The 17,957-nt window shown below is 33.6% G+C and overlaps 1 protein-coding gene, 1 long non-coding RNA gene and 1 pseudogene across 11 annotated transcripts in view; all 3 read right to left on the bottom strand.

Moving 5' to 3' along the window:
* The window catches only part of LOC126723447 (uncharacterized), a 103,435-nt gene that overhangs the window by 76,752 nt on the left and 8,726 nt on the right, over nucleotides 1–17,957 (bottom strand). The gene's annotated exons all lie outside the window — the stretch shown is intronic.
* LOC126723455 (uncharacterized) lies at nucleotides 5,398–6,904 on the bottom strand. 2 transcript variants are annotated; one of them, XR_007654323.1, is made up of 2 exons: nucleotides 6,475–6,904; nucleotides 5,398–6,118 (listed from the first exon to the last, which is right to left on the bottom strand). It is a non-coding gene; the product is annotated as an uncharacterized LOC126723455 (long non-coding RNA). The 2 variants fall into 2 exon arrangements; XR_007654324.1 differs by having other exon boundaries at nucleotides 6,318–6,904.
* On the bottom strand, nucleotides 14,424–16,086 carry LOC126723449 (enoyl-CoA delta isomerase 2, peroxisomal-like; annotated as a pseudogene).

Genomic DNA, 17,957 nt, shown 5'->3' on the forward strand with positions numbered 1-17,957 from the left:
CACAAGCTTAGATACAATGATAAAAATCATTAAAATAAAAGAACAAGTGGAAGATTTTACAGTTATTCCTTTTTATTCTCCTAATAATTTGAAGAAATCATGTATCTAATTCAAGTTTTGATGGGAAAAAAAACTGGGATTTTTTTTTTCTTTTTTAAAGAAGATTAACTTTGAGTCCAAGATTGTACTTGCCGTAATAGCAAAACCTCAAAAAGCAAAATGAAAAAGAACAAAAAAATTGGTTTTTAGTTCTGCATAAAAAGCAAGATACCTGAAGTAGTTAAACCATACCATAATTTGTAATTATATTCTATTACCAAATAAAAATCCAATTCAAACTATCTTTGAACTAGTGCATGTATGAACAGATTAGGCTCATTTAGTCATTCTCTTGTTCATTTTTCACCTTTTAAAGCAAGCATACACACAAATATGTGACGAGTATTTTGGTTTAATCATCTAATGACAAGCATTTAGCAGATATATACTTGAAACTTTTATCCCAAAAAAAAAAAAATTAACTACCAAAATACCAGTTTAGTAAGCTAATTCCAACAGTGTTAGTTGCCTGGTCAAGTCCTCCTTTCAAAGTTCTTGGAAATTTGCTATGATTCTGTAATTATGAACAAGAAATATATACGTCATTTCCTTAACACAAGTTTAGATGAACAGATATAAATCGATAGAATAAAAGAACAAATGATAGAACAGTTATTCCTGTTTATTCTCCTAATAATTTGAAGAAATCGTGCATCTTATTAAAGTTTTGAAGGGAAAAAGGAAACAAATGATTACTGAGTTCTTGACCTGCTGCACAATTGCAGTTTTTGAATAGGGTTCGAATATTATACCCAAGCTTGTTCTTTGCCTCAGTTGGTCCTGCATGAAAACTGAAAAGTCCAATGCCTGATAAGTTCTCCAAGATATATATCAAAACAAGATTATTGGTGTTGGTTTCTTCAAGATTTTGCGCTTCCCAGTGGTGTTTTTTTTTTTTTTTTTTTGGTCTTATGCACTATTTACAAGACCTGCATGTATTTTTTTCCAGCAAAAACAACTTTGAAATTAGATTCTACGGTACTATTCATACATTTAAAAATTATTTTATTACAATGTTTTCAATATTTAGTTTTCAATTTCCAACCATAAATAGTATTTAAACAGATCCTAAAAGTCAAATACCTGAAGTGGTATATAATAGGTACAAAAATATTTAGAGCCTCAGAACCGTACCTCATTAAAAAAAATTATATTATGTTCATGATGAAAAGTAAGTTGAGAAAGATGTATGAATCATGAATGAAACTAGTAATTCAATAGTATATGAATTTATTTCTAATAAAGACCAAAAAAAAAACGTTAAAATTGGTACTTTATTTCCAACTTTGCTAGAGAGAAAAAAATAGAGCTACGTTAGGTAGAATAAAATAAGCTAATGATATTTTTGTTTAAATAGTAGGGTTTTAGGGTATGAAAAAATTACAATTTAACCCTTATTAATGTGGGGTGGGGTGGGGTGGGGCGGGGCGGGGTGGGTCTAAAAAGTGTAAACCCATCCTACCCAACCCTGTGGTGCGGGTCTAAAATCTCACCCCATCCCCGCCCCACCACCTTTGCGGGGTGGGAAAAACCCGCACAGAGCAAAGCGGGGAGGGGCGGGTCAAGTGGGACGGGGCAAAATTGCCATCCCTACTTGTGAAGTATCAAAATCTTCTATGAAAACTATTAAAAAGTTAACAAAATGGTACAGGTTTCAATTTTATATAAATGATTAGATAATTTTAAAAATAAGTTGAAAAAAAGCACATAATAGAGTCTTTCACTTTCAAACCTGTAATAGACAAAGGTGTTAGTAATTTTAATGTATTTATGTTGCATTATGAAAGCATGTTGTGTATATGGAACACTTGTGTCACACATCACAAACGCAACATATAAAACCCAATTTTATTATTAAACAAAAAGAATTTACGTGATTAAAATAGTTTTAAATAAATAAGAAAACTATTTGAAACTAGAGATCTAAGGTTCTATATCCATCTATACCAAAAACCAAAATGCTATAAAATAAATAAATAAATAAGTAAACTGATTTTATTTTTTTATTTTAAAAAATAGTAATAGGATTTTAATCAAAATTGTAATTTTAAAATTATTAAACTTTGATAATTAATATAGAGAGTTTCACCTAGAACATTATTTTAGTAATTTTCTTATATTTAAAAAGTGTGCTATATAGAAAAGCATGTTATAGAAAGCTTAACACTTTTTTGAATCATATGACAATAGCTTATATAAGACCTAACTTTTGGTTTATGGTACTATACTCTATCTACGCCAAATTATTGGTCTTATTTAGAAAATCCAATTTTTTAAGAAAATATTATCAAAGATGGGTTACACACCACATTTTGGAGGGCTATTCAAGACATTGTGCCCACTAAGGAAAATTTATGACTGTTGTTGATGATGTGCTAAAAATGGGTTGTGTAGCTATGTGCAAGACAATGAGACAGTCCTTCTCACCTTGTGGCAATGTCCTCCATCAAGGGCAGCATAGACGGTTGGTCCAATAAGAATACAGAAGATATGCCAAAATACCTAGAAATATTTTAGAACGGTGTTTGCAAATTAGGTTGGGAACTGCAGTAAAGAAGAGTTGGAGAAGTTTGTTGTTCTTGCATGGCCAGCTTTAGTACCATTGAAACACATACACATATATGCGGTTAGTGAAGTGCAAACATTGATCATTACATAGGATGCAACCAGATTCTATGAGGATTACAAAGCTCATACGTCGAAGACAACCTACATGCATATAGTGATTTTGAATAGCAAAGAAAATGGGTTCCAATGCAGTCTGACTAATACAAGATTAATTTTAACAAAACTGTGTACTTTGGAAAAACCTATTACCCCAAATTTTGATTTCTATTGTTATGTCTCATGTCCCATAATTTTAGGGGATAAAATGCAATGATACCTTTTATCAAATATATATAGGTAGATAAATAGCAAGAAACATCATTGCATTATTGGCAAGATGTTTCACTAGATAAAAAAAGGAAAGTGCTCACTGAATTTGAAAAACAAATACCAAAAACATAATAAAAATGATTGATTTGCTTAAATATCTTGGAATATTTTCTGATTTATTTACTAATTTTACATTCCCACAATGGGAAAAAAAATACTTAAAATTTTAATTGGCAATGGCATACAAGTACAAAGATCACTCTACTTATAATCGTAAAAGCAACCCACTAAGACTAAAGTGGACCAAGTAGGACCAAATTGGACTGAATATATGAGGCACTATTTTACCTTCTTCATATCTATGACACAACTTATTTATTCTTTCTTCATTTTCTTCTAATTTGCAATATTTTAGTATGACATCAATGAAAAAACGTTAACTAACAAGTATATTTCTTGTACCACATGGTTCTTAGGTTTCAATCCCGTAGTAGGGTCGGAAGCATTGCAAATATATATGACCATTGGATTAAGGGGATGGATTTGGCTTAATGGCTACAAAACTTGACAAAGAAACATCAAATTTAGCCAAATCTTATAGGGCTTGATATCTACTAAACAAACTCACTCACATAGTAAGGGTCTCCATTTTTTGAATTGTAAAAGATGTTAAGGCATGTCCTTGTGGGAAAGATAATGAACACAACACATAGACCACTAAAATTTTGCAACAAATGCATGGATTATGGCAAAAATGCTTAAGCAGGGTGAAAGTTTTCAACTCATTTGGAAATGTTTTGGGCGAGGGTAGATTATCAAATACAACAGATTATTGTACTAAACTTACAATAGTCTACCATGGTACCTTCGAAAAATTACAAAATGAATAGAAATTTTCAAAACTTTTTTATAGATGGCAAAACCTTCAAGAAGATAGCAACTTGAAGAGAAACCCTTTCCTATTGCAAGAGACTTCTTTGTTACAGGGCCTAATTTAAAGGTTAAATGAAAACAAAAAAAAAAAATACAAGATTTGCCTTATTATTCTATTTTTGAACCTCAAAAATCTTAAATGGCCAGAGAAATTTATAGGGAAGAGACTAATAATAGTATAATACTATCTTTTTACTAACGTTTTGAAAGCTCCTTGCTGTGATGGTCACACCGTTTGATTTCACACAAGCATTTTTTCCTTCCAATTAAGTAAATTACGAGATCAATGCAACAAAGGTAACTCTAGTTCCAAACATGAGGGGCCTAGTTAATCATTTATGCATGAGTTCATGTCAATATCATCTTGCAGTATTGTGTACAAACTACAAAGGCAGTAGCAAAGTTGCTAGTTACTTGTCATTATGCCATTAGTCCAAATCAAGTAGCCTTTATTTATAGGGGAATTGGAAAAGGGTATTCATATGCTCACTGCAATTTTATTTCCAAAACCATTTCAAAAAGCGATTGCAAGGTCAACAATGTCCCCAAGATGTACTGTTTACTTCAATGTTTCTTTGAACTGCTGCTTCCAAGGGATTCATAAACTATGACAAGGGGATGAATCTTTTCTTGCTATATAGAATGTTTTGGATAAGTTTTACCTATCTTCTAGGCTTCAAGTTAATCCAGCCAAGAGCAACATATTTTACATGCAGGAAAACATGGTAGCATTTTGTACTAGAACCATGCTCCTAAGAAGATAATTGATAATAGGAAGATTACTTGCAGAATGCAGCACTCTAATTGAAAATTTTTCTTAAAAATAATTCTTTTGACTGTCTAGAATTTCAGTAACTTTTGATTGTCCATACTTTATTGTACAAGAGCACATAGAAATAAAAGAAGGCTAAAAATGGAGCGAATAAGTTCTATGCAAGTTCCAACAATCACAAATATAAAAGGATAAAAATTAAACCAAGTTCAAAATTGGAATTTGCAATTTCACTTTAGCTCCATGCAATTCTAAATAGACTAATTTTGCTTCTAAGAGAGGGACACATGAAATGCACAATTCATTTATACAAATTGACAGTGCAGTACAAATTCCAATTGTATTAACTAGAAAGCAGGAAACATCATTGACAAGATGGTTCACTAGATAGAACATGTTACAAGAAAAGCTCACTAATTTGAAAAGCAAAAAGGTTTTTATTTCTTAAAATCCTTGAGTTTGTTGAGATGTAGAATTTATTTTAAGAAGATTTTTTTCATTATCATAAACGTTGCACCCTGTGCACAAAGCTCCCACTTTTGCGGGTTTTGGGAGAGGTCATGGTAGGCATCTTTACCCTCAGTTATAAAAAAAAATAAAAAAAAATAAAATAAAAAAATAGAAAAAAATAAAAAGAAGAAGAAGAAATACTCAATATTAATTGGAATACAAGAAGAGCACCCTGATTATAATCAAATCCAAGTAACAAAAATAAGTTGATCCACCAAAAAAAATGTCACACAAAGCTGGACATTCAAATCATAAACTTTGAAGAAGAAATGAAATATTCGATGCAGTACTCAACATGCTGAGAATTGGAAATTCAACTTTCCTAACGAAATGAAAAGATACGTTCAACTGTCCTCATATATGTAGCAAAACTGTTGAAGACAACTAATACTTCTCCACAAGGATAGCTACTTAATAATACTCTTTGATCAGTGATTCACCAACCACTAGATTGATGAATAATCTCTCCAAAATCTGCTCTTTGATCAGCAAATCACCAGCCACTACAGGTGGCAATCCAAACAGGCACCGATGTGGAGTAATGTTGCCAAGCACGGAGGAAGGCAGTTGATGATAAAGGCCATGATGAAAGGGAACCCAACTAACTAGGGCCCTTTCTATGATATGCGATAGCTAAATTTTATGCTGATGTAGAAATATCATTGGGAAACTGATACTATAACACGAACACACACCTAGCCTCTGCACAAAATGTAAGTGTTCAAGTCTCATATATGTAATTGCCCATGGCTTGGAATATTGTGGTATCCTAAGCAGCCTTACGTAGAATTGAGAGACTACTTCAAGGATGACTAATACCATGCTATGTAGAGATAACAGCACACCGAAGAGGTTCTTTGTTGTGGAAGTCTCAAAAGCCATCTCAATGGAGCAAGCCCCAATTTGCCTTGCACTTGAAGTTGTCAACTGAAGTGAGGCGTATTACTCAATCTATTGAAAGATGATGCTTGATTTTTGTAGGGTCATCTTTAATTTTGCCACACTCTCCTCTGTGTTATATACGAAAACACATAATTTAGAAATTCAACAAAATTGAAAGCTCTTAAAAGAGAACAACGAAAAAAGAGCAAAACTAATCAAGATAGAAGTTGAAGGATTTAAGAACCTGTGCAGCTAACGGGGTGAGATCCTTCTGGTCCAGGTTAGAATATTTGGGGCACCAACAATCTTATGATCCATTACCACCTCATTGAAGATTATCAATTTAAGATGTACCTTTTCAATTTGGCAGGACACATAATATAGTTGAAAAGAAAATGTACCTCCTTCGTCATCTTATTTCCAGCCATCACATTACGCTGCAAAGCTTCAGTGGAGAAATCATCCAAGACGTCATCAACATCATGGAGGACATCTTTGAGCTTTTTGAGCCAACCTTTGACCGCAACACTATCATCAGCCTTCTTTTCAAGAAGTACATCTTTGATTGTGGAAACTATGCTCTTTAGATTTTCAAGGCCAGCTTTCACACCGCAGGCCAACTTGTTCTCTTCACGAATTAAGGGACTCAGCAGGGAGCCAGGGAGAAAATGGGCATTTGCCCCTTTCACCAAAATTTTTCAACAAAATGCCTCATATTTTAAACTAATTAGAGAAATGCCCCTGTTTTGAAATTCGATTTTCTAAAAATCGAGTTTCAATTTTAAACTCGAATTTTGGATAATCGAGTTATAGCAAATTGAAAAAAAAAAAAAAAAATTGTACTAGAACTCGAGTACCATGTGAAGTACTCAAGCTCATGGAACTTGAGTTCCTTGAAAAAATTCAAGTGGAACTCGAGTTCCAAAAAAAAAAAAAAATTCCTAAGTCCACATTCGCTATAACTTGATTTTTAGAAAATCGAGTTTCAAAACAGAGACATTTCTCTAATTAGTTTTAGACATAGGGCATTTTGCTAGAAATTTTATGAGAAATGGGTAAAAGCCCATTTTGGCCGACTCAGCAATTCAAACACATTGCTGGCAAGGTTGAAGGCAACTCCTTGTGCCATTTTTGCTTTGTTTTTGTTTTTTTTTTTTTTTTTTCAGGAATAGAATATGGTTTTGTAGGATGATAGAAGTATAAAGAAGCAGGTTGTTGAGTTGTGCCCAACTTAGAATAACCACATCAATATTTATAAGCCTTGAGGGTAATCTTGTTAAACACTTTCCTTGTGATCGTCTTCTAATGATGCTTGATTCTTCAGGTGTAAGCAAATAATATTACAAAGCCATGCTTATCGACAAAAGGTAACACTGAACAACTTTGGCAATTGTTCCTTCCTTCATGGATGGTGTGAGTGGTCCGTGGTTGTTTTCTTCCTATGGTACCTTTAATTTATTCCAATTCCAATCAATTCAATTCTCATCCATTTTTTGTGATCCTTAAGATTATTGGGAAGTATATCAAGTAAGGAATCAAGTATTGCCTTAGATTACGTTGAACCCTCTATAGGTATTTTTGTTGTTTTTCCTTCTTAATAATAGTGGGCTGTTAGATTTAGCTAATGAAAGGGAATAGTAGACGGATTGGAAGGGAAAAACTAACTTATTGTGTAGCCAGGATTGTTGGTTGATAAAAAATTGGTGAATGGTGAAGTGGAAATGCTGAATTAACAGGGAGAAAATTGGCTTTTGCCCCTTTCACGCAAAAAATCCAGCATTTTGCCCCCTTTCCAAAACTAATTAGGGGAATGCCCTTGTTTTGAAACTCGATTTTCTCAAAATTGAGTATCGGGTGATCAAACTTAAATTAAAAAAAAAATAAAAAATAAAAAATAAAATAAAAACTTGCATGGAACTCAAGTTCTTGGAGCTCGAGTTCCATTTAAAACGCCACTATAAGGCTCCTTAAACACAGTTATAGGTATGGGGTGATCAAACTTAAAAAAAATATTAAAAAAAAAATACTTACATGGAACTCGAGTTCCATTTAAAACGCCACTATAGGGCTTCTTGAACACAGTTATAGGTTTGGGGCGATCAAACTTATAAAAAAAAAAAAAAAAAAAAAAAAAAAAAAAAAAAAAAAAAAAAAACTTGCATGGAACTCGAGTTCAAGGAGCTTGAGTTCCATTTAAAACGTCACTATAGGGCTCCTTGAACGCAACTATAGGTATGGGGTGATCAAACTTTAAAAAAAATAAATTAATTAATAAAAATAAAATTTGCATGGAACTCGAGTTCATGGAGCTCGAGTTCCATTTAAAATTCCACTATAGGGCTCCCTGAACACAGCTATAGTATGGGGTGATTAAAATTTAAAAAAAAAAAAAAAAAATTGCATGGAACTCGAGCTCCACGAACTTGAGTTCCATGCAATTTTTTTTTTTTTTTAATTTTCAATTTTTTATAACTCGATTGTCCAAAAATCGAGTTTCAAAACAGGGGCATTTCCTTAATTAGTTTGAGAATGGGGGTAAAATCCTGGATTTAAAAAAAAAAAAGGGGCAAAAGCCCATTTTCTCTGAATTAACAAATAGTATAAATTAAGCAAGATCCAACGTCTAATAATTTGTAGTTAGGACTAGTTTGAATTTTGCTTATTTTCAATACCTTATTTGTATAGTTTTAATATATGATTTTTGGTAACTTTGACGTTAAATATGTTATAAAAAGCTAAAACCTAGGTTAACAAGAAAAAAACGAAGCAAATCATAAAACGTACTAGTAAACATTATTTAAGCAGGTTACCCAAAAAAAAAAAAAAACATTATTTAAGCAATTATCATTTTTAGGTTGAGTTATAATGTATGCCCTATAACTTTGATCTTCTTTCAATTTTATCATTTAAGTTTCGTTTTTTTCGCCATTTTAGATATTTATCTTTATTTTATTTTCAAGTTATTTCTTTTGTCTAGTTCTATCTAATTTGTACCGTTTAGTCAATCAAAACGACATAATTTAAAAAAAATTTATATATTTAAAATTAAAAAATAAAATTTATTGCATCTCTCTTTATCTAAGAGTATAGCCTTGTGATGGTCCACTCCTAACAACCTTGGGCTTTTGGGCTAAGACCCCCAATTTACTTGTGTTCTAGATTGGGTTATCCCACAATGGGAGGTCCAAGAAGTGGTTACTCAAGTCCCTAATGAAGTTCTAGTGTTACTTTGGTACCAAACTTTCTTAATCTTGGCTCAACCGAGATGGCTACTAAGTAGTTGAGCCCACTCCCTGAAATCCAAACAGGATCTCCCTCTCCCCGGGATATGTTTTTCCTCACCACTCTCGTGTCTCTCTTCCCCAAATTTTTCAACGCCCCCCCCCCCCCCCCCTCTTTTCTTACCTCTCCTCCTCCATTTATAACCCCTTCTCAGTGGGGTCGTCATGATGAGGGGATATTTCCTATGTTAATAGGTCCCTTTGTATCATATCACTGGTCAAAGGGAACCCACTTCTTGCTAATGACATGACCTCCTAATAACTCGTGCCTGACGCCAATTATTGCACGGTAGGTGGATTCCCCCAAGGCACTATCTCTCGTCCACGGCTCATTGGGTGCTCGGTATTGTTCGGTTCAAACTCAGGATGGGCTTGGCTGGTTTTAGGGAGTAGGTCGTGATTTCAAGCCAGGTCACACTCTCGGCACATGGGGAATTATGTCGAAAGTTACTGCTACTTCTTGGAGACACCAAGCATCAATCAATAAATGCGTCGAATTTGACAGCCTATGCACTAAGCACGCGCAGAGCCAACTGTCAAGATCAATGGTCAAGATTGCCTAACCTTTTCGAAAAGACTATTTTACTTTTCCTTTTAACTTTTAGTGCTTCTTTAGTTTTTCTATTAACTCTAAGATACACCTAATTTTACACTATGCTAAGGTGTCAAGTTTCGATGAGAGTGTCATTTAAGTAAATTTTGACTTCCGTCCACTACTATTGTTATCATATACTAATTACAACTTGTTATCTTAACATATTCTTAAATTTAATAATTTTAGTCAAGAGTTTTGTAACTTATCTAGTTCACACCAACCGAACTCTTTACTTCAGGTGGAACCTCTTATACACCAAAGTGCAAGGGATCCAAGTTGAAGATCGGGTCGAGTAGCAAGGTAGAATCCGTTTGGGATCCGTTTATCTTGCTGAAACTGAAAACTTTTTGCTGAAAATACTGTAGATAAAAGTAAAAGTCAGCTAAAATAGTATAGTGGGATTCATGAATAATACCAAAAAGTGCAGTGGGCCCATGAATAATAGCAAAAATAAGCTAAATAGTAAAATAAGCTGTTTTTTTAATTTTTGCCAAACACACACTTAAAAAAAAAAAAAAAAAAAAATGAGGCTGACACCTCTTAGTATTTTTCAGGCTTTAAATAATCTATCACCCAATTATCGAATAATTGAGGAAAAAAATCATTAATTTTTCACAATTGTGACAAGTTTGAAATGGTAGGCAAATTTCTTTTGTCAATGGTGAGATTATATAAGAACCAGTAAAACTTACAAACTCAACTCTTGAAGTATATATAAAATAAATAAATAAATAAAAGCTTGTAGGTGAATTCACTACCCTTGAAACCATTCACATAATCAATGGTATGTGCCAATGCTCGAACTGTCAACTCAATTGCATAGGAGTTCCATGAACGATCCTTTGCGGGATTGAATTTTTTTTAATAATAGAAATGTCATTAAGTGCAAACCAAAGATCCATGATACGAAAACCAAAAAATTATAAAGAGTAAGAAAAAGATATGGCAATGTAAATATATTTTCACCTTTCAGTTTTTTTTTTTTTTTGAAACCGGACCAACAGAATTTCATTCATTCAGAGAAACAGAGTCCAAATACACTGCCTCAAGGGCAGGGGGTGGAGTTTCCTCCATCCAAAAAATGTCCCCATCAATATACCTAGCATATTTAGCTAAGGAATGAGCAGCTGAATGGGCTTCACGTTTAACACAGGTAAAAGACTTGCATCTGGAACCAGTAGCCAAGACATGGATGTCTGCATAAACGTTTCCCATCCTAGACCGAAAAGCCCGTATAGAAGAAATGCCCTTTATGACCGTGGAGTTGTCACCTTTCAGTTTTAAACTAGTGTAAAAGTTGCTAATTCTACTTTCGTGCAGTCATGCGAAACCAAATAAGGTCACATGTATTCACAACTATAGTAACCATCACATCAATGATCCACGGTCGTAAAATAATATAAATTGGTAGTCATTACTCATTACATTATTACAAGTTTGGATTAATTAATACTAGCATTACACTTCTTATCTATTCATGCATCACTTCTAGTTCAGTACAAAGATTATTAACACAGTCACAGAGTAATATTCACAAGTAATTATCAAAGCTTAGATAATGCTACAATGGTTTTTGAAACCAATCCAAGCACACGACAAAGCTCAGGATACAAACTCTTCCTTATTTTTGCACGCACCTCACCATTCCATTTCCTCTCTACTAACCTATCCCCAAGCTACACCGCCGCTTCCACCACACTCTCCTCACTCGCCGCCACCTAGTCCACAATCCCCATCCTCACCGCCTTTTCTCCCTTCACCTTTGTTAGGTTCATATTTTTATGTAATTGACATATCCTATGACAAAATGCATGTTACTTGTATTTGGGTAAATTTAAGTAGGTCCAAGATGATCATTATAAGTTGTTACATTGAAGACATGAAGATTACTCAAGAATTGCTCAAGAAAAGCTAAATCTGCAGGTCCTAATACCTCCTTGATACCTGTCGATCTATCGAGGTTTACTGAAGCTCAATACCTATCTTAATCTATCGAGCTTACGGGATTTCTGATATAGCCTATAATGTTTTGATTCCTAAAAGCTATTTGTTTATGAGTTTGAATAATCTTTATAGGACTAGGAAAACATAAGGTTTGTGTAAACCTAATTGGAAGAGGAGAACCTATTTAAAAGGCCCATTAAGCTTCTATTTAAATAAGGAGGTAGAGAAAGAAAACCCTAACCCTAGAAAGCTTCATAAGGTTTTCTTTTTGAAACCCTAGCCTTCTCCTACAAAAGAAAGAGTTCTTGTTGTGTCTGTAACTAAGCAAATTCTTTAGCACCAACATTGAAGATTTTATTGGCATTTCTACGTGAAGTTGTTGCAAATTAACTACAACAATCAAAGAGTTGATGTGGAGTTAGTCACGTACTAGGATCCGTGCAAAAGAGTTAGTCATGGATTAGAGATTTGTGCAACAAAGAAAATTAGTCTACTACAAGAACAAGTCCAATTGGGTATTGGAGCAAAGGTTCAACTATAAGTTGGTAATTTGAGATAGGTTAGGGTAGTGGTAAGATTCCTCATACTTGTAACCACTTGATTATTGATTAGTAGATTTTTGGAAGTGGTAACCTTAAATTCACCCCGTGGAATTTTTGTCTTGCGAGAGGTTTTCCCCCATTTGTCAATAAATCACCATGTCAATTTAATTTCTATTGTATTTAGTTTATTTGGTGATTTGTTGTTGCCTTCACGATTTACATGCAATTGAACCTAATTATTCAACTTGGGTAATAGAATTACTTAACCGGGGTCAAGCTATCTTAACCCAACAACCTTCATCCCTCTCAGCAACACATCGCGCCAAACCAATCCGGACCTACCAATCTTGGACCTTACCATGCGGTGCCCGTGATCATTGCTGATGAGTGTTAGGATGAAGAGGCTGTGGCATTTCTCTAAAGTGCACATGGCTGAGACCTTTGATATGAACAGTAAGTCAGTCTCTATCGTCTTTGTACCCTTTAGATTTTTCTCATGAATCTCTTCTTTTTATTGCTTGCTTCTGTACTTGTTCGTTGGTCTTTTTGCTTGTGGTCGTAGATGGTTGTCTAACTATGCATGGGCCATAAAGAACTAATAATATCCACATCCACTGAGAAAAAAAAAATTAATATATGTTTGTTTATTTGACCAATGAATGAATCAAAAATAAATAAATAAATAAAATATTAGGCTGACCTACAACTACAAGCTTCTAGCAAGTTTAGCCTATTAAAAATTCAAACTCTTTTAAACAAGTCCATTCATTTTGTAGTAAATAGTTTTAAAATTTTTTAACAATTTGATCAATCTAATTTCTATATATTTATTAATCAAATTTATTTGATCTAATTAGTTCAAATAATATTATTTCAATTATAATTTATTTTTTATTCAGTTGCTTGATTCATGAAGGAATAAAAAAAATTAATCATAATATTTACTATTGTATGAAAAAAAAAGTTAATTAAGTATTTTATAAATAAGTTTGAGCTTGAATGATAAGAAAATTAACTAATCTTAAAACATTTAATTTAGCCTTGTAATGGGTTCAAATTCCTCGAGGTAAAATTAAATGAATTATCATGCTCTTTTAATACATAATTTTGCTAGTGTATATATTTCGATATAGTTTCTTAATTAACAGAAAAATACATGTATAATAACCAATTACCCACATCTGAAAAATAAAACAAATGCGGTGAATAAATAATATGATCTAGTGGATGTTGATCCAAAACAATGCTAATTATATGATGCATTTCTAAAGGATATGTATTGGGTTTTTTTTCATTATGTCTTCATGTTGTACTATCAATATAAGATTTACATTGTAGATTAAACTAATATGTACAATATTGTATACTTCAATGCAAATATATACAATGTATTAATTTACAATCTAAATAGTACAAAGCTTACCAACTCAAGAAAAAGAAAGAAAAAAGATTTGAAGGTGAGTTTACCACCCTTGAAAGGTTGAAACCATTCACATAATCAATGAGAGATGCCAATGCTCGAATTATCAACCTCAATTGCACAGGAATGCTCGTGTAGTCTTGTGAAACCAGATGTTTTAGATTTGTTGTTTGTTTGAGAACACCTTATCTAGCCTTTTGTAAGTGATTCACATGGAATCCACAAAAAAATAAATAAATAAATAAATTGGCAAACTGGCTTAAGTGCATCTCAAACAGACACTTACCAATAGTCTCTATCTTGGTCAAATACACACCAAGCCACTTTACTTGGTGTTCTCAGCATCTGATAACCATTGCTCTTTGTTTGCTTTACAGGTTTGGAATTTCCTACTAGCAAAGCTAAATCCTCTGATCATGTGACTCTCCGAATAAGGTCAAATGTTTTCACAACTATATACATAGTAAGAGCAGTCAAAATATTAAACTGGTGAGCTAATTTGCTGAGAGAGGGACTCCATAGTTGGACATTAAGATTAAGTCATACCACTCCACCAGTAACCAGCCTCTAGGACCCATAAATCCAAGCTCACGTACACCTATCTATTCATGCATCATTTCCATTGCTTTTATTTTGAGAATATACAAACCCAAATGGTACAAAGATTATTAACACAAAATGTCAACAATAATTTTTACAAATTTGGATAACAATCTAGGTAAGCACGGACACTTCATTTAGGGTGTCATACTCGCATCGTATTCGTATCATACTTATATCATACCGGCTGTTTCATGTTACAAATTTTCAGATTGCTCAGAACACATACTAATGGTACAAACTACAAAGATTATTAATGCAACATATTATTAACAAGTAATTATCAAAGCTTAGAAGATGCTACAATGGTTTTCGAAACCAATCCAAGCACACCACAAAGCTCGGGATACAAACTCTTCCCAATCTCCGCACACACCTCACCATTCTATTTCCTCTCCGCTAACCTATCCCCAAGGCACACCGTAGCCTCCACAACACTCTCCTTGCTATCATACGCCGCCGAGTCCACAATCCCCATTCTCACCGCCTCTTCTCCCTTCACCTTCATCCCTCTTAGCAACACATCATGCCAAGCGGCCGACCCTCCGATCTTGGACCTCATCAGAGTCACGAAGTAGTCCGGCAAGGTCATCACTAGATCGACCCCACTCATGTACAGAAAGTTGCAATCGCGTCTCATGAGGACGTAGTCGTGGCTGAGAGCAAGGACCAATCCGGCGGCGACAGCGTGGCCAGAGATGGCAACGATGGTTGGGATGGGGAGGGAGAGGAGGGCAGCACAATGGTGACTCTACTTGTATGTGCTGGTGGTCCTAGGACCACCCTCACTTGTCCAAAAAAAAATTATATATGCAAAAAATATTTATATAAATAATTATTTTAAATTAATATGTTTTGGGATTACCTTGACTTGAAAATACTGTATATATATACTTTAAAAAATATATATTATTTACCAAATTAACCTATTTTGACCACCCTAATAAAAATGTTAAACACTTTTACTTGAGACTCATAAGAATTTGAGTTCAATAAATATTAAAGTAATACTACATCCATAACATTTTTACAATAAATCTTATGTGGTAAGCTATTACTAATTCTAATTTGGGTTCAATATTGACATGTTTTACCCACCAATAACAGGCTAATAACTTGTTGCATAAGATCTATAAAGAAATTATTGTGGTTACTTTATTATTCTCATATCAGCATTTTCAATTTACACTTTATCCTTTATTAGTCTTTTTTTTTTTCTTATTCTCTTTGTTAATACAAAAAATTGTAAAATTTTATGTATTTGCGTGTTTTTTTTTTTTTAGTGACGATATATTCAAATTGTCTTTTTATTAAATTTGTATAATTTAAGTTTCTTAGTGACCATCCTAAAAATAATTCCTAGAGCTGCCACTGGGGCAACGATGACTGATCTAAAGGATTCGACCATTTGGTGGAGGCGGAGGCAGGCCCCATGGGATGTCGACGTCGTTGCAGAAGAACTTGCCACGAGCGATGGTGATGAGAGCGGAGCCGCCATTGATGGATTGGGACTTGACTTGGGAGAGAGTGGAGAGGAGAGAGTTAATGAGGTGTGAGCCAAGATGGTGCTCGTGATGGTCACCGATGAGTTTTAGGATGAAGAGGTTGCCGCATTTCTCTAAAGTGCACATGGTCGTGAGTCTGAGACTTTTGGTATGACAGTAAGTCAGTGTTTTATTACTCTATCGTAATGCAATGGATGGTTGTCTAATTTTGCTTATGCATGGGGCGTATATATATAGAAATATCTAAGCACTACCTTAGTGACATATCCATATCTAAGCACGTAAAATGTCACAACTATCCAAGTAACAGACTATAGTGGTGGAGATGGTGAGTGGTGGAAAAAAAGTGATGAATTCATGTGAAAGTGATAGGAAAATAGTTAGAGTTTAACACGTAAGATAATTATGATAATAATTGTGACATTTTATGTGATACTAGAATTACTCTTGAGAAAAAAAATTTATATGTTTGTTTATTTGACCAATGTAATAAAAAAAAAAGTATTAGGCCAACTTTTATTTATTTATTTTTTTTAATTTCCATGATTTCCTAGTTGAATTACACCATTCACATCAAACTAGCTAAATTAGTCTAATGCTAAAAATATAGCAAAAAAAACCCACAAAAACCTCACGCATCAATCTCATCACACCACAAGTAGCGTGGAATTATTCCTCGCTACACCAAAATTTAACACTTTTTTTAAAATTTCATTCTCTCTCTCTCTCTCTCTCTCTCTCTCTCTCTCTCTCTCTCTCTCTCTCTCTCTCTCTCTCTCTCTCTCTCTCTCTCTCTCTCTCTCTCTCTCTCTCTCTCTCTCTCTCTGTGAAAATGTTTGATCTTCCCTTCCCCACAATAAATCAATTGCAAATGGTGGTTAGCGATGATGGTTGGGTCCATTTGGGTTTTGGTTGGGTTTAATTGGTGTGGGTTGCGTGAGGTTTTTGAGGAGTGATTGTTGGGTTTAGATCAACGTGGATGGGTCGATTTCATGAGGTTTTTGGGTTTTTGTGGAGTGGTTGCTGGGTTTTGTGGGTTTAGGCGGTAGTAGCAGCATTGTGGCGGTTGAAATGGGTCAATTGTATGATGTTTTTGGGTTTTTTGGAAGTGGTTGCTAGGTTTTGTTTGGTGATGGTTGGTTGCGGTGCAGTGGTGTTTGAATGGTTTGGTTCAATGGTGGCTAGTTGTGGTGCAGTGGTGGCTGATTGATTGGCTTAGTTGTGGTTAACCATGCTAAGAGGAGAGTGAAAAAATAAATATTTAAATGAAGTAAGAAGGTATTGAGTCTGATGCGTGTGTATAAAAAACACAAATAGCTAAACTAGAAAAAAAAAAAAATTAGGCTAGTTTAGCTAAATATCTGAGTAGGCTGATATGAATGCTCGCTTCTAGCAAATTTAGGTTGTCTATTGAAAAGTCAAACTCAAACACTTTAATGTGTTTGTAAACAAGTCCACCTATTTAATTGTAAATAATTTTTATAATTTTTAACAATTTGATCAACCTAATTTCTATATATTTATAAATAAAAATTATTTTGTCTAAGCAATTCAAATAATATAATTTTAATTATAATTTATTTTTTATTTATTTGCTTGATTTGTGAAGGAATAAAAAAAAGTCATAGTATTTTCTATATGAAAAATGAATAAGTTAATCAAGTAGTTTATAAACAATTTCAATAAGTATTAGTCTTATAAGGATGCCTACCAATTATATGATGCCTTTCTAAATATATATATATTTTGGGTGTTCTTCATAAAAATGATGAAAAGCACCAAAATCCAAATCTACTGTAGCCATCATATCCAAAAAGACATATTATACCCTATATATCATCGTGAGGAACAATCCAAAATTTCCCACAGATTCAGTACCTTTCTTCTATGTGGTCATATGAATCTTAGTCTCAACTTGAATTCCAATGGTATAGAGCTGGCTTCTATTCTATTGAGCTAAATGTGTAACCATCTTTGTTTACCAAAAAATAAAAAAT

The sequence above is a fragment of the Quercus robur genome, chromosome 4 (assembly GCF_932294415.1).
Source record: "Quercus robur chromosome 4, dhQueRobu3.1, whole genome shotgun sequence".
NCBI classification, from domain to species: domain Eukaryota; kingdom Viridiplantae; phylum Streptophyta; class Magnoliopsida; order Fagales; family Fagaceae; genus Quercus; species Quercus robur.